Source organism: Siphateles boraxobius, unplaced genomic scaffold, assembly GCF_051911475.1.
Source record: "Siphateles boraxobius isolate OS27281-9 unplaced genomic scaffold, OSU_SipBor_1 1, whole genome shotgun sequence".
In the NCBI taxonomy this organism is placed as follows: Eukaryota; Metazoa; Chordata; class Actinopteri; order Cypriniformes; family Leuciscidae; genus Siphateles; species Siphateles boraxobius.
Genome location: NW_027508699.1, coordinates 24,177,114 through 24,186,353, shown reverse-complemented (window position 1 = coordinate 24,186,353; position 9,240 = coordinate 24,177,114). Strand labels below are relative to the sequence as shown.

Sequence of the window (9,240 nt, the reverse complement as noted above, 5' to 3'; positions counted from 1 at the left end):
GAACAGTGCTGGACTCGCTATCCGCGAAATCCTTCCGCCACGGCTCGATAGAAAATGAAAATGCTGAATGAAAATTCAGAAAATGCTGGGCCTCATGGCCTCAGCAGCTTCAGTACTCCAGCTGGGTCTGCTTCGCATGTGCCCACTGCAGCTGTGGCTGAGAGCGCGAGTTCCGCCCCGGGCATGGACCGCTGGTCTGTTTCGCCTCAGGGTCGATCTAAAATGCGTCTCAGCTTTGGAACTTTGGAAAGTAACCGACTGGGGACTCCCTCGAGTGTGAAATTGGTGTCCACGGATGCCTCCACCTCGGGATGGGGAGCGCTGCTCGAGGGCAGACCGTTCTTTGGCCAGTGGTCAGAACGGGAAAAGCTCTTACACATAAACTGTCTGGAAATGATGGCAGTCGACAACGCGCTACAGCGCTTCTGTCCCCAGATAAAAGGTCACCACGTCTTGGTCCGGTGGGACAACATGTCAGTGGTGGCATACATAAATCACCAGGGCGGCATCAGGTCCCGAAACCTTTACAGGCTGACGGAACGCCTCCTGGTCTGGGCTCAGCACAACCTGCTTTCACTGAGAGCGGCGCATGTGCCTGGTCACCTGAATCTGGGACCAGACAGACTGTCCAGAAACAATATCCCAGCAGGGGAATGGTCGCTGCACCCGCAGACAATCCGACTGCTGTGGGAGACATTCGGCAGAGCGCGGTTGGACCTGTTCGTGTCCCACGAAAACGCTCACTGTCCGAACTTTTTCTCCAAAAGCAAGTCTGGCCCCGCTGTTCCCTCTATGCTTTTCCCCCTGTCTCGGTCCTGCCTCAAGTGTTGGAACGAATCAGGGAAAACGGATGTCCAGTGCTGCTCGTGGCTCCGCTCTGGACGAACCAGACTTGGTTCCCAGTCCTGATGCAGCTGATCAGCACTGCCCCGTGGCCAATACCGTTGAGGAAAGACCTCCTCTCTCAGGCCAAGGGCTTGATTTGGCATCCTCGCCCGGAACTATGGTCCCTACATGCATGGGCCATCAACGGGTACCCGCTAACCTCCCGGAGGGAGTGTTAAACACGATCACGCAGGCGAGGGCCCCGTCTACTAGACGGCTCTATTCCTCGAAATGGTCTGTGTTATCAAGCTCAGGGCTTTTCACCCGTAGACTGCGGGGTCACGGAAGTGCTCTCCTTCCTTCAAGAGCTGCTGGATAAGGGCAGAACCCCATCCACGCTCAAAGTGTACGTGGCGGCCATAGCAACGTTTGCAAAACCTATGTCTGGCCAGTCACTAGGGAAAAACGACCTAGTCGTGCGATTCCTCAGGGGAGCTCGGAGGCTGAACCCTCCCAGACCCCCTTCAGTCCCGGTGTGGGACCTTTCTACGGTTTTGGAAGCCATGAAAGGTGCCCCATTCGAGCCAATCCATTTGTCAGACATGAAGCATCCGTCTTTCAAAACGGTGTTTCTTATGGCTCTCGCTTCAGTGAAGCACATAGGGGACTTACAAGCGCTTTCAGTAAGCGCGTCATGTATGGAGTTCTGGCCTAGTGACTCAAAAGTCATACTCAAACCAAGGCACGGGTACGTGCCCAAATCCCTCAACACACCGTTCAGGGCCCAGGTTATTTCCCTGTGCGCCCTACCGGTTCATGATGAGGAGGAGGATGCGAGTCTCCTTTGCCCTGTCAGGGCACTGAGAGCTTATGTGTCTCTTCGTTTTGTTCGGCGGACGCTCCAAGGGACTGGCCGCATCAAAACAGAGCCTATCCAGATGGACTTTCGACGCCATAGCGCTGGCTTACACTTCTAAGGGCCTGCAGTGTCCTTTGGGTGTCAGAGCGCACTCCACGAGAGGCGTGGCCTCGTCGTGGGCGTGGTATAGTGGGATTACCCGGCATGATATCTGTACGGCGTAGGGCTGGGCCTCACCATCTACATTTATAAGGTTTTATAACCTAGAGGTTCCCGCCTTACAAGCCAAGCTTCTGTCGGTCTAGAATTCAGTGCTATCTGCCCCGCTCCGCCGGCCCAGATGCTGAGTTTTGCCTGTGCATCGCTCACTGACCGATAGAACAGCTCCATGAGCATTTAAACCCGTAGGGCCACCCAGTTTAGGCTGAAAGCTTTCACCCTGGCTGCGTGGTGCGCTATTAATATGATTAGCTCCCGTGGGATGCTACTTTATAAGGAATGACGCTTCTAGCCTCTCTTCCTTCACTCTCTGTGAATCTATGGTGATTATGCACTACATGAACCCAATGCTTCTGCCCTTGGGACTTTGGTGTTGGATCCCAATGTGCACGGCGTGTTCCACTGTGTTCCCCATAGCGTAAGATATTACGCAGTACGAGAGATACTCTCGTAAGAGAACGTACTCGGTTACTAACGTAACCTCGGTTCTCCCTAGAGAGGGAACGAGTACTGCGTATCTTGCCGTGCTTACAACACGCTCTGGCTCGCTTCGGTGATGAAAACCAGTTTGTATCAGCCCATCGTGCTATATTTATAGGATGAGGCCACGCCCTTTCAGGCGGGACGTGACGAAAAGGGCGCGAAGTGCCCCCATTGGATATGGTGTCACGCAGGGCCTCTCTCGATAGGCTGCTGCTGTTGCCACAGGGCAGCCAATAGGCGCGCAAGCCGTCTTGCCTATGTCTGAATGCTGCCGCAAAGCGTTTTACATTGATTCAAAATTAAGGATAATTTTTGGCTTCAATATCTCGTGGAAAAGAGGTTTTCCCCATAGCGTAAGATATTACGCAGTACTTGTTCCCTCTCTAGAGAGAACCGAGGTTATGTTAGTAACCGAGTACGTTTTGCAACTTTCGGTGCGAAGGCAAACATTTCAGTATTGCGATGTACTTCGCACTCGACTGTGTCGCAAAACCACACAGCTACGTGCAGCAATTCCTGTAGAGAAAAGAGTTGCTGTGGCCCTGTATTGGTTTGCTACAGGTGACTGCTTCCGCACACTTGCTCATCTCTTCGGTGTCAGCAAAGCTGTAGTTTGGCAATGTGTGAATGAGGTGGCATCCGGGCTGAAATCGCTGGCTCGTCAGCACATAAATATACCCACAGGAGAGGGACTGAATGAGGTGACGCGCAGGTTTGAAGCGGCTTCCCTCAGTGCGCTGGAGCGATAGATGGGACCCATATCCAAATTTTATCACCCAGATACAACGCATCAGACTACTACAATAGGAAAGGCTGGCATTCCATCCTTCTACAAGCAGTTGTTGATCATTGAAGCAGGTAATATTGGAAGCATTTATTAATAAAATAATGCTGCTCACTATTGAACTGAACCGAATAAATACTGAACTGAATTGAGCAGAATGACAACCTTTTTAGAGGTGATTTGAAGCAGATTTAATGCATCATTTATCATTTTATAATGATCTTTATAACCATTACTGTGCATCAATGTAAAACTGCTTTGAAACAATCTGTATTTTATAAAGTGCTATATAAATGAAGGAGAGTTCACTTCCTACTTTCAGTTTCACAAACATAAACATGGATGGCCAGGCAGCGTACATGACGCACGTGTGTTGCGGAACTCTGTGATATTTGATCTCGCAGAACGTGGAAAGCTTTTCCCAGCTTTATGTCTTGTGCATTTTACCAAGTATTTTGGAATTCAACTATATACCATAGTCAGCAAAAGCTGCTTAGTTGCAATTTATTCTAACCCTAACCTTTTTATATTTTTAAGGTCACAAAAAACATATCAGGAACAGCTGTACCCTTACTGTTACTGGGTGATCCTGCTTACCCATTGTTGAGTTGGCTCATTAAGCCTTACCATGACAATGGGAACCTAACAAGGGCACAGAATTACTTTAACCAGAGGCTCAGCAAGGCACGAGTATCTGTCAAGTGTGCGTTTGGCAGGCTAAAAGGAAGGTGGAGGAGCAGTAGAAAGCGACTTGATGCACATCTGGAGAACGTTGCAAACATTGTGACTGCTTGCTGTGTTCTTCACAACATTTGTGAGATACAAGGAGATATGTTTGAAAATGAGTGGCACAACCACTGTGGCAACACTTCTGACACTACTGATGTTATGTACAACCACAATGTACTGGGTCCAAATCACATTCGGGAAGCTTTAACAGCTTTTTTTAGCCAGTACCTGTGATGTGCCTAAACAAGTAGAAGTCAGATGTGAGTTGTAAATGTAAACAGAACAAATGAGTATGACATAGGCTGTGATCAACTTTTTCTATCAACTGTGTTTGTGGAAATTGTCCAAAAATACAATAAAAGAAAAATATTCTTCATAAAGGCTTTAATTTCACATTGGTCAAGTAGCAACAAAAATGAACATTTAGTATGTCAGAAAAGACCAAACCACTTTCTTGCATAATAGCGTTCAAATATTGAACAAATACAGCAGATTGGGGGTGAAAAGGAAAAAAAAAAACTCTTGAAACAGGAAGCTTATTCTGCTGGTTTTAAGAAAAATAATAAATAAATAAAAATATAAATATAAAAGGAATGAACAAGAAAATACTAATGTGATAGCCATTTAAACTTATCACAGGTTGTAGTGTGTACTACTCTCACCCAAACTACTCCATCGCTGTCGTTCAGCTGCCTTGGGGTAGAGGACAACCTTTGAAGGTGAAGAGGCACAAAGTGAGTTTGGGGGAAAGGAAAATGAGTTGCTGGTGGAGGTTGGAAATCAGGGACCCTGGCAAGGGAGTTGAGTTGTGCTGTGGTGCAAGATGTGGGTGGGATGACTGTTGACCAGTGGAAAAAGCATTCACAAAGATATTGAACAGCCTTAATTCATGTTGAGTCGCCTGCATTTGAAGCTGCAGCTTGGCTTCTTGTTCAAATTGGGTTGTCATGGCCTTAGTTAAGGCAACGAAGCTGGCTTCAATTCTCGTTCGTTTTCCTTTCCCACTGAGACGTGCACCTTTCAGATAAACACAAAAGAAAGTTATTTGCATATACACACAAGCATAAATATATATATACGTTTTCAGAATGTCTGGAGATGCTAGTTATAAGCAAATGCCAAGGACAACTTGTTTGCAAAGGTCACTTGGTAGGAAAAGTTCCATGTAACTTAGCTAAACTGTAAAGTAACTAAAAAAAAACAATGTAAATACGAAGGTGTAGCTGAACGAATGTGTAAACACTGTTACAAGAGAACTTGCCTTCAATGTCAAAGAAATTAAACATTTCAAGATTTAAGAGTTAAAGAAATAAATTTTAAAAAAAAGCTGAAGACGTAACTGCACAGTAACCTAAGTTCTGAATTGAGTACAAATTTGCACGAAAACAAAAATACAGATGACAACTTCTATGCTGTCTGAACCACATATTTTTGAGACGTAAATTATTATTATCCAAATTATTTCTATGGAAATTTTCCCATATATATATATACATACATACACATACACATACACATACACATACACATACACATACACATATACACACACACACACACATACATATATAATATATATATATAGATAGATAGATAGATAGATAGATAGATAGATAGATAGATAGATAGATAGATAGATAGATAGATAGATAGATAGATAGATGGATAGATGGATAGATAGATAGATACGTAGATGGAAAAGAAAAACTGTAATAACATAGTAGGTTACACTAAACAATTAGTGGTTATGAAAAGCTTATATTAGGCATTTCACTTATGCATGTTTAATTCTGAGGGACCAACCTCTTCCACTTGGTACAGTTTGGTGGCTCGCCTCTGTGGAGCTATCTGTAGTGCCAGTCTCAGGAGTGTCTTCAGGTATTCTGCAGTCTAATGGCTCCGCACCAGTGGCTACAGAAACAAATACATCAGTTTTGTAATTTCTTGGCATTGCATTCCAGAGACAAATTTATGTATAAAAGTTAGCTTTTTTATATGAAGGCTATATCTTTAACACCAAGCATTTCTGCTGACTCTGTTGATTTTCTCCTTGATTCTTTTAACTCAAAAGTTAAGAGTGTAATTGAAGATATTGCTCCTGTGAACCTCAGGAAGAAGAGTGGCAGACAAAAACACCTTGGAGAAACTCAACAGCAGTGCAAAATATGAAAAGACAATGCAGAAAAGCAGAGCATATGTGGTGGAAGACAAAACTTGTAGTCTATTATAACATCTACAAAGACAGCATCCATGCTTTCAATAAGGAACTAGGCAAAGCTAGACAGACTTTCTTCTCAAATATTTTAAACAGCAACATAAACAACACACGCACTCTTTTTGCTACTGTAGAGAGACTGACAACCCCCCCAAGCCAGATTCCCAGTGAAATGCTCTCAGACAGCAAGTGCAGTGAGTTTGCTTCTTTCTTCTCTGACAAAATCAATAATATTAGAAAGGTGATCAGCACATCCTCGAGTTGCGCTCTGGTCAGGCAGATCAGACAACAGCCTGAGGAATAGTTACTATGTCTGATTTCGAAGAAATTGATGGCAAAATTTTGGAAGAAACCGTACAGCACCTTAAAACAACAACCTGCGCCCTTGACGCACTTCCCACATCTTTTTTCAAAAATGTGTTACACAGCTTAGAAGCAGATCTCCTAAAAGTGGTAAATGCATCACTTCTCTCTGGGAGTCTTCCGAACTCCCTGAAAACTGCAGTTGTCAAGCCCCTCCTGAAAAAGATATCTGGATAAGACCATATTAAACTATAGACCGATCTCAAATCTTCCTTTCATAGGCAAGATCACTGAAAAAGTTGTCTTTAATCAGCTGAACAAATTCTTAAGCTCAAATGGATACTTTGACAATTTTCAATCTGGTTTTCGACCGCATCACAGCCCAGAGACAGTGCTCATAATGATAATAAACGATATTCGCTTAAATACGGATACAGGCAAATTATCAGTGCTGGTACTACTCGACCTCAGTGCTGCATTTGACACTGTCAATCACAATATACTTCTTGACAGGCTGGAAAACTGGGTCGGGCTTTCTGGGATAGTCCTAAAATTGTTCAGGTCATTGTGACAAGGTTCAGTTCAGACAGGAATGAAGAAGACAGGGGTCGGCTTGAGCTGGGACGTTTCACTTTTATTCACGTCACAAAAATAAACAAACAGGTGCGCACAGAGCGCGTTCACCGTGCACAGGCACAGCCAAAATAGAATAACTCAGAATTCGTTGCAATCTCTTTCCACAGCAGCACACGCGAGGTCCCAGCTCGTTTCTCTCTCTCCTCTCGCTCTCACACGCCGGCTTATATCCGGTCTCTCCACGCCAATTACTGAAATCAGACACAGGTGTTCATCATCTGCACTTGACCTACTTACGCTCCGCTCTGCTCCGTCCTCCCTCTCCCGCTACAGACTCCGCAAAACCACGCCCCCCTCGCCACAGTCATATTTAGGAGGGAGAGGTTATTATGTGAGTACAGTAGATCATAAGTCTGAGTGGACATCCATGACATGTGGAGTCCCTCAAGGCTCCATTCTTGCGCCACTCCTATTCAACCTGTATATGCTCCCAATGAGCCAAATAATGAGAAAGAACCAAATCGCTTACCATAGCTATGCAGACGACACACAGCTCTACTTAGCCCTATCGCCTAACGATTACAGCCCCATTGACTCCCTGTGCCAATTCATTGATGAAGTAAACAATTGGATGTGCCAAAACTTTCTTCAGTTAAACAAAGACAAAACTGAAGTCATTGCATTTGGAAACAAAGATGAAGTTCTCAAGGTGAATGCATATCTTCAGTCTAGGGGTCAAACAACTAAAAATTAAGTCAGGAATCTGGGTGTGTCTCTAGAGTCAGACCTTAGTGTCAGTAGTCATATCAAAGTAATAACTAAATCAGCATACTATCACCTGAAAAATATAGCAAGAATTAGATGCTTTGTTCCCAGTCAAGACTTAGAGAAACTTGTGCATTCTTTCATCACCAGCAGGGTGGATTATTGTAATGGACTCCTCACTGGCCTTCCCAAAAAGACCATAAGACAGTTGCGGCTCATACAGAACGCAGCTGCCAGGATTCTGAGCAGGACCAGAAAATATGAACAATATATCACACCAGTCCTCAGGTCTTTACACTGGCTGCCAGTTACATATAGGATTGATTTTAAGTATTATTATATACATCATTCAATAGCCTAGGACCTCAATACATTGCAGATATGCTCACTGAATATAAACCCAACAGATCACTCAGATCATTAGGATCACATCAGCTAGAAATACCAAGGGTTCACTCTAAGCATGGTGAGACCGCTTGTAGCTACTATGCCAGTCGCAGCTGGAACCAGCTTCCAGAAGAGATCCGATATGCTCCTACAGTAGTCACATTCAAATCCAGACGCAAAACACATCTGTTTAGCTGTGCATTTACTGAATGAGCACTGTGCCACTGTTCGTCCGACTGTTTGTACTGTATTTTATTTTATTTTTTTATTCTAAACTGTTTTAATTATTCTGATTTCTTTTGATTATTTTAATTTCTTCTATGTAAAGCACTTAGAATTACCATTGTGTATGAAAAAGTACAGAGTATACTTGTCATCTGAACTTCTAGCAGAAAGCAGAAAGGTGGCCTGATAGCAATATGGTCAGCTAACACGCTAGCAAAACATTCCTGTTGTACACTTACCTTCGTCTTCATTATCTCCTTCCTCGTCCTCTGGCGTAGCTGAATCAAAAGAAACGATACTCAGTTACTAACGTAACCTCGGTTCTCTCTAGAGAGGGAACGAGTATTGCGTAAGTTTAGCTTACGCTAAGGGAAAGATTCATCTTCTCGAGATATTGAAGCCAAAAAATTATCCTTAATTTTGTATTCATTGTCAACGCAGTGCAGCAGCTAGCAGACCTAGAGCAGGCCATCTCGCTTGCTCATTGGCTGCCCTGCGGGCAACTGCTGCAGCCTTACAGTGAGCCCGGCGTGACGTCACGCCCAATGAAGGGCGCCCGCGCCTTCATAGCGTCATAGCCCGCCAGAATGGGCGTGGCTTAGCGTATAAAAGTAGGGGCTGTAGGCTGAATTCCCTGGTTTTCCCTGTTTTTTTTTTTTTGTCGCTCGTGGCGCGAGCACGGCCGGTTACGCAAAACTCGTTCCCTCTTTAGAGAGAACCGAGGTTACGTTAGTAACCGAGTATCGTTCTCTTACGAGAGGTTCTCTCGTATTGCGTAAGTTTAGCTTACGCTACGGGAACACTTTGTCAACGCCGTGTGCGCCAAGCATCCACCATGAGACCCCGAACTTTAAGGGGAACCCCATGAGT

At 44.6% G+C, this 9,240-nt stretch overlaps 1 long non-coding RNA gene across 1 annotated transcript; it reads right to left on the bottom strand.

Moving 5' to 3' along the window:
* Positions 1-4,241: 4,241 nt before the first annotated feature.
* Positions 4,242-8,658, bottom strand: LOC143738684 (uncharacterized). Its single transcript, XR_013203983.1, has 3 exons — positions 8,610-8,658; positions 5,703-5,810; positions 4,242-4,916 (listed from the first exon to the last, which is right to left on the bottom strand). It is a non-coding gene; the product is annotated as an uncharacterized LOC143738684 (long non-coding RNA).
* Positions 8,659-9,240: the final 582 nt, after the last annotated feature.